The following is a 16524-nucleotide window of genomic DNA, read 5'->3' as shown; positions in this document are numbered from 1 at the left end:
ACAAATAAAGAAAACCTCATATGTGTTTGCATTTATCCAAGAACAAAAATACTGTGGACTCCTTTGAGAAAGCCAGTGCCAAGAGGTCTGGACACCCGCCAGTGGTGGGTTTAGACGATGCTTCCAGCCCACTCCTGCCAGACTCCCACCCCCAGGCCTCCCAGGACTCCGACCACACCCAGCCTAGGCCGCAGGCAGGCAGGAGGGCGGAACTTCTTCAGGGAGGTCTACAGATGGCAGGAGGGGGCCCAAGCCCCTGGATGCAGTGGAGGAAGGCAGAGAAGCCTCTTGGAGGCAGGCTGGGTGTCTGGAGATAACGGCCACACTTTCCTCCGTGGAAACCCATCACAATCTCAACCCAAACCCAAAGCCAGCTGGACCTGCAAGAACCTTGCAGAATGGGGTCAAAGGTCACCACAAAGAACAAAGAGCCAATTTTAAGACACTCACTGAGACTCCGTGCTCCTGGCTCAGCCACGTGGTGAGCTCAATGGACCCCGTCAGAGGATGGGCACATCAGATACAAGAAGCACCATGACCCCAGGCCTCTTGAGGAACAGAGGCGTGGTATAACCATGAGTGGCACAGTTAGTGTAAAAGTAGAAGACCAGGGTGGTCTGACCTTACACACCACACCATCATAGACTCTTAGCAGAACTTTAAGAGTTAAACTGTCCTTACTCCACCCCTGGGGTGTGGGCTGCACATGGCAATTTCCCACCACAGAGGACAGCGTGGGGAGGGGGACAGAGAGTGACATCACAGTGGACAGACTGACAGATACACCTGTGCCAGGTGACCGAGGTCAGCGTTCATGGTATAGGTCACCAGACGGCACGCACTCTGGACCCCTGGACACGATGTGGTGAGAGGGGCCCTGTGCTTCTGGTCTTCCTCCCAACAACCTACAATGGCCATCCAGTAATGAGGAAAACATCAGACGAGTCCCAACAGAGGGACGTTCTAAAAATTCCCTGACCCACTCTCCTCAAAACTGCCAAGGTCATCAAAACGAGGAAAGTCTAAATCTATCACAGCCCAGAAGAGCCTAAAGAGACACGGCAGTGTACTCTGGGACAGAAAAAGGCCACTGGGGAAAACTGAGGAATTCTGAAAACAGAACGGACTGTAGTTGGTGATGACGCATCAATAGCGGTGAACCACACGTCAGAGGTGTTAGCATCAGGGAAGCCTCTGTGTGGTCTTTTTTTGTTTTTTGAGTAGGTAATTATTTAATGACACAGGACACTAATGAAAATAATGTTATGAAACAAGATGGTTACAAGTAGTGGGAAGAGGATGACTTATTTCACTTTTGATAAAAAACTTTAAAGTATGTGTACAAAACACTGGAAGATAGTGTACCAAATTATCAACAGTATTTATTTCTGTTCAGTGATTAGATATTCTCCTTGCTTATGTGTATTCTTTCAAACACGATTATTTCTGAAAAAAAAAAAAAAGTAAAGTTACTATAAAGAGAAATAGTTACTAAATGCAGGTGTCCAGGGATCAAGATCTGAAATCAGGAGGTGTCCAGCTAGGGGGTCGGTGGTCAAGCCCAGATGTGGTACAGTATTCTTTTCTTCTCCTACTGGAATGCTGTTTATCAGATTGTTTCTTCTATATTTAATATTCTTCTGTGCTCTCTTTTTAACATTTCTGTAAAGCTAAAATCGTTCTAAAGCCTTTTTTTGAAAAGCTACTGTCAACAAAACATAAGGGCAAAACATTTGCATCATATACTTCAGAAAGAACATATAGAGGACTCTTAGATATAAATCAGACACTGGAAGCATGTGACTAAGGTGTGTGCCAGCTCTGTGACAACCAGAGATGCTGGACCCGTGTCTGCAGCCAGCGAGATGGGCAGGGGCTGAGGCGCCCTGTCGTGGAAGCCTGGCCCGGCCAGGGGCCCCCACCCTCACAGGACATGGCCTTTTGAGAAAGCAGCCGGACCCAAAGCACTTTACATGCTGAACATTTTCCCATGCTCTTAAATTTTCTTCTCCAAAACCCTTCTAACAGCATCAGAGGAACCCCTCACATTTCACCAATCCTCCCACAGTTTGGCCACTGAGGTTAATTAGGATATTTTAAACTTATTTCTTTGAGAAACATCAACACCACACATTGTGACTTGCCAGACAGGTAATTCAGTGAGTGCAAACTTCCAGCCCCAGCAATGTGGGCCGAGGACACCAGCTTTCCTTATGATACTACTGGCCGCACACAGCACCCCCCACCCCCGCCCCCTGCACCAGGTGCTGGTCGGGGACCCCAGCTCCCACAGCGAGGCCTGCAGGCTGCAGAGAGAGCTCCATGGCTGGATGGGGCTCTGCTAGTGGGGTCGGCCCCTGCCTGCTCCCCTGCCAGGAGGGGAGCGCCCAAATGCTCATGAATACTGCCCCCCACCCCACCCCGGGCAAGCTCAGCTGGGGGCCAGCCTGGTGTGGGGAGCCCCTGCCTGGCTTCAGGCATTTGGTCCTCAAGCCCACTGGGGATGCGGAAGACTGGCCACCACCCTCAGCAAAAGTCATCTGCCTGCCTCCCAGCTGAAAGACCTCCTCCAGGTTCGTGCCGCCTGGGTGAGGAGCCCTCACACACCTTCTCCACTGGACCTCACTGGGTCTAAGACTTGACCTTGGCGTAAAGACCTACAGGCGGCATGAGAGGCACGGGCAGGGCCTCTGCTCCTGCCCGTCCCTGGGCACTGCCCACTCAGGACAGTCTTTCTGCAACAGGGGTCTGGCGTCAGGTCCACATCTCTAGTGGATTTCTCTGGGAGGTGCAGGCTGGGGGCTGAGGTAGAGTGTGGTCTCCACCCCTTCTGTGAGGTGGCCTCACCTGCCACCGCTCTGCTGAAGGCACAGCCCTTTGAGTCACAGGCAGCCCTCCGCCCCACCCTTCTCAGTGGCCTGAAGCTCCATCTCTGCTGATTAGCCCAAGTTCCCTGGACGGTAAGTCCAAGGTCACAGGGTGGGCCAGACCCCTGAACCTGAGCACAGGCTGGCCTCCGCTCCCGATCTCCCACCTTCCCTCTGCTGGAAGCCCCACAGGTTCCCTGCGGTTCCCCCAACCCTGGGGCCAGGGGGTGGGTGTTGGTCCTTCACTCCTGAGTAGCCCCGGGGGGCTAAGGAGCTCTGGAGAACAGAGGTCAGGGCAGTCCTGGACACTGGCATCCCCTCCAGGGCCACTCCCTGCCCTGCTGCCTGTGGCATCAGGGCTCACGGCCCTCCTTGGAGGGGCCTGAGACCTAAACCACAGAGGGGATGGCCACCACTGGCAGGTGGGGAGGCTACAGGTGGAAGGAGGACAGGCAGCCCCACATCTCCGTGGGCATCCGTGCTGGCAGACGCTCAGCCTCGCCCCGCAGTCGGTCCCGAGGCACCTCCACGGGCCTCATCACAGAGGCCAAAGCCCCCTGAACTCCACTGAGTGGGAAAATTGCTTTCCACGGGGGTATTGTAGGAGCCCCAGTCTCCCCTGCACACGGGAGGCCCTGCAGATGAAAGGATGTGACTGGATCCTGTAGAAGTAAATGGCAACCCACTCCAGTATTCTTGCCTGGAGAATCCCATAGACAGTGGGGCCTGGGGGCCACCATGAGGTCACAGAGTCCCACACGACTGAGCGTCTGAGCACGCACGTGACTGGATGCAGCAACACTAGCCACTAGAGGGCAGCAGAGCTCCACTGGCCAAAGCCTAGTTCTTCAAAGAAAACAATTGGAGGATTTGCAAAAACAGATGGGGGTGGAGGGTGCGGGACAACAAGTCGCCCTATCCCCCAGCCCGCCGGCTTCTGGTTCGCACCCACGCCCACTACGATGGCAGCCTTGAATGAATGGTAGATTGTGGGGGAGGTGGGGGGCCCCTCAAAATGGGAACCGTCTCCCACCCACCCTTCTAGAATCATAGGCCGACCTGCTCTAACTCTGGTCACAGGGCCTCCCCAAGCATCCATCTGACAGTAAGCAGCATTCCTCAGTCTTGACCATAGGCCTTGGTATGAGCAGAGAGGCCAGTCCACACGTGCACCTCTGCCAGGGGCAGAGGGCTCAGGGGGATGGCAGGGAAACCCCGAGAAGCCACCGTTCTTCACTCCTTTCAGAGAACAGAGTCTCTGGTCACTGGGCGTCTCACCTGAGTTGACACCAGCTCCCCCAGCCCTGACCTCAGTGCCATTTGGGGTGCCTGAGAAGCAGTGCTGCATGGAACAAACACCCACCTCAGGGAGGCTGCGCTTGAGTGGACGAGATAGAGGACATGCAAGACAAAAGCAGGCCCAACAGGGTGCTGAGAAGGGAGAGCAGTCAGGACAGCGCTCAGGACAGGTTGTGGGTGGCCTCACCAAGGGGCAGGAAAGGCCCACCAAGGTGACTTTGGAATAAGGACCTGAAACAAGCGAGGGAGCCAATCAGGGAGCAGAGCACCCAGCAGGCAGGCTTGTGCAAAGGCCCTGGGGTGGGGGTAGGAGTGGCGTGAAACGGGCGAAGGCAGCGAGAGGTCACCTCAGGGTTCCATCTGCTGCAAGAACTGACTCCACTTTGGCACAGCCTGTCCCTGCAGGAGCAAGGATGTCAGAAGTTTCCTAGTTTGGGAGCCTCGACTAACCACGTCTCGCTTCATCTCTGGTCGAGAATGGGAGGTTAGCTGGTTAACAGGTGGTTCTTCCCCTCTGTGCGCTCCTGGCAGGTGGCAACCACGCCTGATGCTTCTCAGTCCAGCAGCACGTGGGGGCTGCTGAGGACCGAGTGCCCAGCTGGGATGCTCACTGGGCAGGCCTTACCCTCGGCTTCAAGGGCACCCCTTTCCCACTCAGCCACAGTGCCCCAAAATAAGAGTTTCAACTTATTTTAGCACGTTGCACAACCTCCACGGTGTGCAGCTCTAGAGGGTGCCAGGAGCTTCTAGGCTGTGTGGCTCCCAACAGCCGCCCGCGCCTCCTGGTCTCCTGGCTGGACTCCCCTCACCTCCATCGCTGGCTTTTTCCACCTCGCACTTTACATCCCGACTGAAGGGCTCCTGAGGTCAGGTCAGGGCACCACCTCTGAGTCACTCATAGTCAGCTGACCAGGAACCTGACCAGCATCCACAAAACGCCTTTGCCAGGCAACATGACATAGTCCCGGGACCACGGCCCGAGTCCCACCCACTCTCGAGGGGCGAAGGTCAGCATGGCTGCTAGGCCAGGGTGAAAAGCCCACCACACCTCGTCCTGTGCTGACTTCTGGTAGGTTCCGCCGCGGGAAGTGCTGGAGGGAGGTCCAGGCAGCCCACCAGGGTGGTGGTGGGGGCGGGGTAGAGAGCCCCATGCAGCGAGGCGGCCCTGCAGCAGGACTCGGAGCCTGTGCAGCTGTACCTCCACCAGTCAGCAGCTCCTCTGACCCCAGGGGACACTCTCTGGGGCCTGTGACTCCTGGCCTGTGACACAGCCCCTGGGGGCTTGCTCTGAGGGGACCCACATCTCAACCCCAGGCTAATGCCCACAACTCCGCTGCTCTCGACTCAGCTCCATGTTATAAATATGAAAAAGAAAACACCCACCTTTCAGCGATGTGGAAAAGTATTCTGTAATTGCAAAGTGCTCTACAAATGAGGGACTTGAAGCCTATTTTGCCAGGATAATTCTACAGTGAGAGTGGAGACAAGAGACAAAGCAGAGAGAGAAGCGCATGCACTGACTGTATTCCTTCTGAGAGCGACCAGGTCCAGACAGCACCAGAGCCAAGTATCTTCTGGGGCTGGAGCTGGGAAGACAGGAGGTCTGTGCTCTGGGGGGACACGGCGGGACTGACTACCGCCGTGTGCGTGGGGCTAGAAGCCTGCGGGTGCGGGGAGGGATAGAGGGGCCAAGAGCTAGGCCTCCCACTGAACATCTCCTCCAGCAGGATATGGAGGAGGGAGGCGGACAGTGCTGTCTCCCAGGCCCAGCTCAGCTTTAGCTGCCTCTGGGCGCCCTTCCTGCTGCTGCCCGGAGGCCACAAGTGGCCCCAGGGTCTCTGGATGGACAGTGGGCCCCACAGGACAACGGACCAGCTCAGTCAGTGTCACAAAGAGACACAGAGGGGCGTGCACCATGGTTACAGACGTGAGTAGTTTCTGTAACATGATTGTGCTGAACTCTGCTGGACCTCAGGGCATGATGGTGTAGGTGTGACTCACGTAACTGTGTCTCCCTGCCGGGCCGCTTTACCTCTTGCTGCACAAGCCAGACACCAGCTAGGGCCGCAGAGCTGCAGCTGTCCTGATGCCAGGAGAACCCCCAGCCCAGAAGCCCCCAGGAGAAAACGCCAGCCCAGGGCATAGGAGGAGCCAGAAGCCCACAGTGGGATGCACCTGCAAGAGTCCCTAGCCACCAGCTGCGTGGAAGAGGTGTGCTTCCACAGAGGGAGACAGAGTGACCACGTGACCACGAGCAGCCAGCCAGGAGCCTTGGAGAGGGGCACACGAGGGCGCAGCTGGGAGGTCATCTGTGATCCCGCCCAGACACCCAGAGGGGCGGGGCGGGGGGAGGGCCACAGAGCAGAGTGCAAGGGTCGGGGGCAGCCAGGACTGGCTGTGAGGCTGGCGCAGAGGGTCATCACAGAGCCTGTGGACGTGCCTCCTGAGCACAGAGTAGGTGCCACTGCGTCTGGTGAGCTGCCACCTCCCCTTCTCCGCACTGGACTGCGACCTTCTCGGCCACATTCTCCCCTTCACAGGGGCTCATGTGGTCTGCAGGGTTGAGCGCCTGTGGGTGGCTTCTGCATACTGCTCTTCACCGCCACAAGGTGGGGGAAGTGGCCCCCAAACCCCCCATGCACTCCCCCACTCCCTGAGTTCAGAGACTCTCTAGGCACTTCCTGAGTTTTCGGAGAAGTGCACAGAGTCTGGTCCGGTGCGCTTGGTGACCAGGGACCCTGGGACAGTGGGAGATGCTCTCACCAGCCTCCCTCTGGGCCTCCTGGGTCCCAAAACCCCAGGTCTCTTCAAGAGGGTGCTTGTCCTCTTCTCAGTAGATTTTATATTCTGAGGCATTGCTTTTAATTAAAATTTCAGTTAGAGGAAAGTGTTGAGAAGCTGGAACAGTGGCTCTGGCAGCAGCCCAGAGCTCAGCACCCCCTTGGCTCACCCAGGACTCCATCTGCCACCTCCCAGGAGACCCATTTGGAAGAGAAGGACCTCTGTGTTTTCCGCTGAAGAATTCATTTTACTTGCTTATTTGACAACTTCTTATTGAGTTGTAATGTTGAACCTGGATTAAAGTTGTGTGATCATAACAATGCACTTCTGCATGTCCTGTAACTGTCTCCCCCCGCCCCCCATTGCTCATGGTCAGGCTGGCTCGCCTGTCACACACCAGTTCATTCCGCATCATGCACACCAGCTGAGAGTGACTGTGGAGCTGTATACCAAGGTCACAGGTGTGGAGCCCTGTACCAAGGTCATCTCTGGAACTGACAGAGCCCCATAGCAACCATTGCCGTGAACCTCCCTTCCCTCAACTGGCCATCCCCCAACTCCTTATTAGGTAAAACACCCACCCTATAGCACCCTAATGCCACTCTTCTGGCAGGAAGTTTCTTTGTTTTGAGGCTATAAAAATTGGCTGCTGGCCCACAGCAGGGGTGGCTCTGCCTGGTCTTTCAGGAGGCCGGCCCTGTGCTGCAGCGCCCACGTTATCTCTGCTCTCTGTTCTTAATAAACTCACTCCCTTCTGTACTGCTCTGTCTCTGGAAATTCTTTCCCAACCTGCACACAGACCACGATAGTGACTACAGACAGCACCTGCCTTGACTCCAAATACTCTAGAGCGTATTTTCTAAAGATGAGGGCGTCTGGGTAGACCAAGTGCAGTTATGAGAACCAGAGCACTTAACAGCAACACAAGGTCTTTACCCAGCCCCCCAGCCCTCAGCAGACACACTGTGACCTCAGGTTCTCATACTTCACCTTCTTAAAATGAACAGAAGAGGGCATTCTAGAGCCATGAAATTACCAAAGCTATCCTAAACAGTATTTTCTTAAAAATTCAGGAAAACAAATTTCATGTGCTGTCAAGTACCATACAAAGATTTTCTTTTCCAAATAAGAAAAATAACATTCCTACTGACAATAAACACAAACCATAAAGCCATGCTGACCAAAACAGAAAAACTATAATCTAATATCTTTAAGTTGATTAAGAGACATTAAGATAATGATGCAAGCAATGAAAAAAACATAAACCAGAATTAGAAAAACTCAAAAATTATGTCATAGAACTCAGGAAAGAATTGGGAATAAAAGAAAAAAATGTTTCAAAAATCCAGATGAAATCAGAAGACATGCAATTTAATAAATACAGCAGAGGAAAACAGGAGAAAGAGAACATTTTTTTAAAAGTCAAAAACAAAGCAATGAGAGGAATTCAAGAAGAATGATACACAGAGAAGGCAAGCCAAGAAGGCCAGACAGACAGGAGCAGGGCAGAGAGGACAAGGGCAGGGGATCAGGCACTTCTCCAAGCCAGGACTCCTGTTAAATTAAAGATGTACCTAAAGCAAAACACACTGCTGGATTTGATCCGCTAACATTTTTTTAGGGCTTGCATACCTGTCTCAGAAGGCAGAGTTATCTATTGATTATTTTAGGATTACTCACATGATTTTTGCGTTATCGTATGGCTGATCTCATAAAATGGTTAGGGAAACCTGACTTTTTCCATTCTTTAAAACAGTTTGCATACTGAATAAGGATTGTGTTTCCTCTCGGATATGTGAGGACAGGCCAAGGAGCAGGATGCCCAGCCACACCTGAGTGCAGACTGAGCACCGTTTCAGTCATTCCCATAGTTACCCAGACTTTCTACATCATATGTGGCCAATTTCTTGATTTACATTTTTCTAGAAAAGTATCCATCTCATGTAGATTTTCCAATTCTTTTGCATAAAGTTGTAAACATCTCAGAGGTGTTCTTTGCTGCTTTAACATTTTTTGAAGTTTTATTGATGTATTTTTCTAAGTTTTTGTTTTGTACTGGAGCCTACCGATGTTGTGACAGTCGCAGGTGCACAGCAAGGGGCTCGTCCATGCACACCCAGGTGTCCAGCCTCCTCAGAGCTCCCCTCCCATCCAGGCTGCCACATAACACTGAGAACAGCTCCCTGTGCTATATGCACGAGGACCTTGTTGGTTTTCCATTTTAAATATAGCTGTGCATACATGTTGACTGAAAGTTTTAAGAGACTCCACATCTTATATCTACTCCCTGGTCACCCAAGTTTTAAAGTTTTGTCTTCCCCCCAACCCCTGGACCAGAATTGCTAACTGTTTTAAGTGTTTCATATTTCTTTACCAGCATTTATTACACTCAGCACCATGTTTTCACATTCTGCTGTGTTCACCTCTTCCTTTAGCTTTATTAATTTGTCCTGAATTATTTTTTAATTCTTTCTCTAACATGTAGAGTCATGGGATTGTTTTATTTAAATATCTCTGGTTTTCTAAAATTTTCTCCTAAGAATTGCTTTGACAGCATCCTTCATGTTTTGATGTTCAGTATTATCTCATTTTCCTTACTTTTTATACAGCTTATGCTTTTATTTAAAAGCATCCTCAAATCTCCAGACTCCACATAACAGAGTCTGGGCTGCTTTTGGTTGTCATTTTGTGGTTAATTTCCATTTTTATTGTACTTAATGATTTCTGCTGTTGAAAAATATGATATTCTTTAAAATAAAATACATGGTGAATATATTTGTGAATGGTCTTGGTGTGTTTGAAAAATTGGAAGAAAGGAGGGAGGGAAGGAAGCAGGAGAGGGAGGGAGGAAAGAAGGAAAGTATGTTTTGTGTCTGGGACAGACTTTGTCAGGAATGCTATTCAGGTTCATCGTGACCATATGCACTTTTTGTCTTTCCAATTTTTCAATTAAAGTTTCCCATTATGGTACTAGATTTGTCCATTTCCTATTCTTAGAGGCTCTTCCTTCATAAAATTTACATCTATGTAATTATGTACATAAAAGTTCATGAATATCATATCTTCTTAGGGGATTACAACTTATCAAAATGATGTATCTTTGTCCCATTTAATGCTTTTCATCTTTTTCTTGAAAATAATGTCGCTTGGGCTGCTTTCCAGTGATTAGCATTTGCTTAGTAGCCTCCCAATACATTTTCTGTTTTGGTGTCATTTTAAAGACAATCTGAGTTTTGCTTTTTAATATAGAAATTTCACATATACTTGAACTAATGCCTACAAGATGTCTGGCTTTAACACTTTGATTTCTAATTTGCTCCTTTTTCTCTGCCTTTTGGTTGTTCCAGAGTTCTTCCTCTACAAGAACTGAAGTTGCACCATCTGTGCCTATGCCTGGTGGCTCCTGGTAGACTGTTAGTTTGTTCAAAAGCACATCCATACACTGTAGGCTTGAGCAGTATCTACATTCCCCCAGAAGAAGAACCGAAGTCTAAGAAACCTTCACTCTTCTTCTCGTCACCATAGAAAGTGGAAAGTGAAAGTCACTTAGTCGTGTCCAACTCTTTGCAACCCCATGGACTATACAGTCCATGGAATTCTCCAGGCCAGAATACTGGAGTGGGTAGCCTTTCCCTTCTCCAGGGGATCTTCCCAACCCAGGGATCGAACCCAGGTCTTCCGCATTGCAGGCAGATTCTTAACCAGCTGAGCCACAAGGGAAGCCCAAAAATACTGGGGTGGGTAGCCTATCCCTTCTCCAGCAGATCTTTCCGACCCAGGAATCAAACTGGGGTATCCTGCATTGCAGGTAGATTCTTTACCAATGGAGCTATCATTATATAAATACATATATGTAAGATTTTTTTTTGGCTTGTAGTATGGAGACAAGCAAAAACAAGACGAGTAGCTGACTGTGGCTCAGATCATGAACTCTTTATTGCCAAATTCAGACTTAAATTGAAGAAAGTAGGGAAAACCACTAGACCATTCAGGTATGACCTAAATCAAATCCCTTATGATTATACAGTGGAAGTGAGAAATAGATTTAAGGGCCTAGATCTGATAGATAGAGTGCCTGATGAACTATGGAATGAGGTTCGTGACACTGTACAGGAGACAGGGATCAAGACCATCCCCATGGAAAAGAAATGCAAAAAAGCAAAATGGCTGTCTGGGGAGGCCTTACAAATAGCTGTGAAAAGAAGAGAAGCAAAAAGCAAAGGAGAAAAGGAAAGATATAAGCATCTGAATGCACAGTCCTAAAGAATAGCAAGAAGAGATAAGAAAGCCTTCTTCAGAGATCAATGCAAAGAAATAGAGGAGAACAACAGAATGAGAAAGACTAGAGATCTCTTCAAGAAAATTAGAGATACCAAGGGAACATTTCATGCAAAGATGGGCTCGATAAAGGACAGAAATGGAATGGACCTAACAGAAGCAGAAGATATTAAGAAGAGGTGGCAAGAATACACAGAAGAACTGTACAAAAAAGATCTTCACGACCCAGATAATCACCATGGTGTGATCACTGACCTAGAACCAGACATCCTGGAATGTGAAGTCAAGTGGGCCTTAGAAAGCATCACTATGAACAAAGCTAGTGGAGGTGATGGAATTCCAGTTGAGCTATTCCAAATCCTGAAAGATGATGCTGTGAAAGTGCCGCACTCAATATGCTAGCAAATTTGGAAAACTCAGCAGTGGCCACAGGACTGGAAGAGGTCAATTTTCATTCCAATCCCAAAGAAAGGCAATACCAAAGAATGCTCAAACTACCACACAATTGCACTCATCTCACACGCTAGTAAAGTAATGTTCAAAATTCTCCAAGCCAGGCTTCAGCAATATGTGAACCATGAACTTCCTGATGTTCAAGCTGGTTTTAGAAAAGGCAGAGGAACCAGAGATCAAATTGCCAACATCCGCTGGATCATGGAAAAAGCAAGAGAGTTCCAGAAAAATATCTATTTCTGCTTTATTGACTATGCCAAAGCCTTTGACTGTGTGCATCACAATAAACTGTGGAAAATTCTTCAAGAGATGGGAATACCAAACCACCTGATCTGCCTCTTGAGAAATTTGTATGCAGGTCAGGAAGCAACAGTTAGAACTGGACATGGAACAACAGACTGGTTCCAAATAGGAAAAGGAGGACGTCAAGGCTGTATATTGTCACCCTGCTCATTTAACTTCTCTGCAGAGTACATCATGAGAAATGCTGGCCTGGAGGAAACACAAGCTGGAATCAAGATTGCTGGGAGAAATATCAATAACCTCAGATATGCAGATGACATCACCCTTATGGCAGAAAGTGAAGAGGAACTCAAAAGCCTCTTGAGGAAAGTGAAAGTGGAGAGTGAAAAAGTTGGCTTAAAGCTCAACATTCAGAAAACGAAGATCATGGCATCTGGTCCCATCACTTCATGGGAAATAGATGGGGAAACAGTGGAAACAGTGTCAGACTTTATTTTTCTGGGCTCCAAAATCACTGCAGATGGTGACTGCAGCCATGAAATTAAAAGATGCTTACTCCTTGGAAGGAAAGTTATGACCAAACTAGATAGCATATTCAAAAGCAGAGACATTACTTTGCCAACAAAGGTCCGGCTAGTCAAGGCTATGGTTTTTCCTGTGGTCATGTATGGATGTGAGAGTTGGACTGTGAAGAAGGCTGAGCGCCGAAGAATTGATGCTTTTGAACTGTGGTGTTGGAGAAGACTCTTGAGAGTCCCTTGGATTGCAAAGAGATCCAACCAGTCCATTCTGAAGGAGATCAGCCCTGGGATTTCTTCGGAAGGAATGATGCTAAAGCTGAAACTCCAGTACTTTGGCCACTTCCTGAGAAGAGTTGACTCATTGGAAAAGACTGATGCTCGGAGGGATTGGCGGCAAGAGGAGAAGGGGACGGCAGAGGATGAGATGGCTGGATGGCATCACTGACTCGATGGACGTGAGTCTGGGTGAACTCCGGGAGTTGGTGATGGACAGGGAGGCCTGGCGTGCTGTGATTCATGGGGTCGCAAAGAGTCGGACACAACTGAGTAACTGAACTGAACTGAACTGATGGAGACAAGACGGTGGAGTAGAAAGACGTGAGTTCACTTCTTAGGAGAACACCGAATCACAAGTAACTGCTGAACAACCAGGGACAATAAACACTGGAAGCTACCAAGAGTTTTCAACTATCACCTTAATTTGCAAACCAACAGGCATCAATGATTATTCAGAGTAGCTGCATACTGCCCAGGATTCCTTCCTGCCATTGTCAGTGGGACCAAGTCCCACCCTCTCTATGGATGGCTGTCTCCCTCCTTTTGTCAGTCTTGGGGGTGAGGCTGGAAACCTCTGAGTCCTTGACTGTCTGACAGCACCCTTCCTTTGCCCTTCAACCTGGATTATGGCAGTGTCTCAAATTCCAGGTTTGGAATCTTTTCTCCCCAAGTACTTTGAAGATATTGATCCAATTAACTCTAAAATACTCGTGTGGTATAGAGAATTTTATGTCAATTGATAGCGAGAGCTTTGCTCCTTTTGCTGACCACTTTGGGGTTTCTCTTTGGTCCTATCCTAAACTTCCATCCCACTGCCTCCCAACCCTATGGTTTCTCCACCCACCCCATCTCACCCAACATTTCATCCCTGACATGCTCTGTGCCCATCAGGCGTCTTCCGAGACACGTTCGTCACCCTCTCTCAATCTTCTCCACTCTCTCCTTTTCAGAATGCTCCTGACAACCATGCGAGCTTCTCAAACTCCCCATGGGCTCCCCCTCTTCTCTTACACTCTCCACCTCTCAGTCCTTGAGACCTGCATCTGGGACAGCTCTGGGTGCTTTAGGCCTGCATTCAGGAACCATCCTTGGTTCATTTGTCCAATCACTAATTCCTTCTTCATTTCTGTCTGTTCTGCAATTTAAACCATCAAGATTTTTTCATTTTCATAACTTTTCTTTCCAAAATCTTTGCCTGTCTCTTTTGAAGGAGCTGTTTCTTTTATGAATGCTCTTCTCCTCATGCCATTAGGTCTTCCCTGGAACATGCTCTTTCATTGCACTTGGTACTTCTCTCCCCTTGTTCTGTGGTTCTCAAGTGTGTGACAGTTCTCGGCTCTGCCCACAGTCTGCTTTTGAGAAACCTGACTCGCCTGCATGGATACTGGTTCTGCAAGTGTCCGAATTCGAATACTTACCTGCAGTAGGCTCGCCACACATCTCCTGTGATGTTTTCATTTGCAAATGTTATTTGCTTCTGTCTCTTGGTAATTAACCTGAAGTCTGAGCTTCTGACTCGGTGGCCCCTGTTTCTGGGGCAGCATGGACTCTGTAGTCTTAAACTCTCTGTCTTTGGAGGATCCTGGCAGGGGGGACAGTAGGTGAGTGTTCTGACCATCCTGTTCCAATCTGTGAGAGATGGATTTGTGCTCTGATTTTTCTTTTTACCCTATTTAGGGGTTGTTTCATAGCCAGTTAATAAAAGAAAAAAAGCCCAGAAACACCCTTCTTAAGTTCTGGTTGATAAGTTAATGTCAATGGCCATAGCCTGGAGCCAATGTACGGCCTCCGTCTGCCTCCAGCCTGACCTGGGGAAGGCCTCACAGAGGCACAGGTCAAGTGGGCCTGGAGATGACCTGCCTGAGGTCCCAGTGTGGAGCAGGGAGGAGAGTGGGACTCACACGCAACAGGCTGAACAGAGAGGGGCCCTGCCCCAAGGTGACCACCCAGCCCAAGGGCAGGCTCTGGAGCAGACAGCCAGCCAGAAATGGCCACAGCCTCACTTCAGCAGCAGAAGCTAACCACGCAGCCACTCTGTATTTATGTAAGTCTTACCCTGCAATTTCCCCGTTGTCTGTAATTACCCCATGTCACCACATAACACTTGCCCTAGTTAAATGGTTGGTAGTTACCATAGAAACCAAGTACTGTTCTCTAACTGGAAAAGGCGGTTGTATTTTTTAAATATTTCTAAGTTATATTCTACTTTGATGGAGATCAATTTACAACTGCCACCAACTTGAAGAGAAAGTAAACCACAGTCACCGCCCACCTTTGCTGTCCCAGCCCTCCCTTCAGGAAGGCCCCTTCCTGGCCCACCTGTGGAGCAGCCACATGGGCTCTGCGCCTGCGCTGGGCTCCTTCTGTCCTCACTTGCTTCCTCCTCCCGCCTGGCGAGAGCCACAGCCCAGAGCCCCACAGTGCCACGCCTCTCCCCAGGTTGCCACTTCTTCTCACACCACAGATGGCACGGAGCCTAGGGCCCCAACCCTGCCCTCCCCTGGCTCAGAAAGGCCCCCAGAACGTCCCTTCACCATGCCCAGAGGCCGGAAGAAGTTCAACCGTAAGCTGGCCCACATGAGGGCGTCCTGTCCTGTGTGTCCTGTGTGGGCGACCACTGGCAGTTCATGAGGACCACACGCATCTCACAGGATTTCCCCATCTTCTCAGCTCCCGGGTACCCCCTCAGCTTCCTGGGACAGACCTGCTGTGCAGCACGTCCATGGCTGCTTCTTGACTTCGTGGCCCCTCAGCCCACCTGCTGCCCTCACAGAATCAGTCCTGTTTTCGCTCATCGACAACACTCCCCTGGGCTCCCCCTCACTCCCCCTCTCCCCGCTGCAGCCAGTCATCAAAGCCCCTGTTCTCCTGCCCGGCTCTTCCCCTCTCTTCTCCTCCACATGCACCCACTTTCCACCTTGTCTGTCCAGACCACCTGGGTGAAGCCCAGTTCTCCTTCCCCACCCACAGGAAGGCTGGAGTCTGCTCGGCTCTAAAGGTTTACCTGGGACCCCACCCCGAGTGGAAGCTGCTATCTGGCCCCAGTGCCCCACCCTCCCACTGCTCCGGCCACACAGGCCTCCAGCTGCTCTCCAGCCTCCTCGCCTACAACCTTCGCACTGGCTGTTCCCTCTGCCTCCCCGTTCATGACTTGCCCCCTCACCCTTACTTAGTCATCTCAGTGAGGCAACCCTGACACTCCTGTGGGTCCCTGGCAGCCCCTGCTGGGGAGCATGCGCACTCGCCCTCCCCTTCCCTAAGCACGGAGCGCGTCACCTCCGGATTGCTTAGGCTGTATCTACCTCTGACGTTGTCTCTGGGGACAGAGCCCATCAGTGTGTCTGCTGATGGATGCAACCCCTCCCAGAGCCAGACCGGGTGCAGACAGCAGACCTGAGCTGTCTGCCCAGCGACTCTGCAGACTCCGGGACAGCAGCCCTACCCTCCCAGCCTCATCTAAAATTGTTCCTGAAATCAGTTCTGATTCTGAAGCATCTCATCTCCTTCACTCTGCTCCTAGGCCAATGACAGAGTGGCCATTCTGTGTGGCTCAGGAGGGGCAGCAGCACGCAGCCCGACCGTATCGCTGCAGGAACCAACGTTCCTTCTCAGTTCTCTACAAACCACCCTGTTGAAGGAAACGAACACATAAAAAGCACATCTGAGAGGCTGTGAGCACCAGCAGGTGGGAGCCCACCCCAACAGGGGCCTCTCCACATGCCCGGAGGCCAAGCCAGGTTACTGGGAGTCACAGAACAACTGAGAGTTAAGAACTTGGAGAGAAGTGGTCAAGCAAAGGGTCAACC

At 50.4% G+C, this 16524-nt stretch overlaps 1 protein-coding gene across 12 annotated transcripts in view; it reads right to left on the bottom strand.

Annotated features, from left to right (window-relative positions):
- The window catches only part of PCBP3 (poly(rC) binding protein 3), a 232721-nt gene that overhangs the window by 75624 nt on the left and 140573 nt on the right, over positions 1 to 16524 (bottom strand). The window lies entirely within an intron of this gene.

Source organism: Bubalus kerabau, chromosome 2 (assembly GCF_029407905.1).
Source record: "Bubalus kerabau isolate K-KA32 ecotype Philippines breed swamp buffalo chromosome 2, PCC_UOA_SB_1v2, whole genome shotgun sequence".
Lineage (NCBI taxonomy): Eukaryota > Metazoa > Chordata > Mammalia > Artiodactyla > Bovidae > Bubalus > Bubalus kerabau.
Note: the sequence above shows the minus strand (reverse complement) of the source record. Positions and strands in the feature narration are given on the sequence as shown.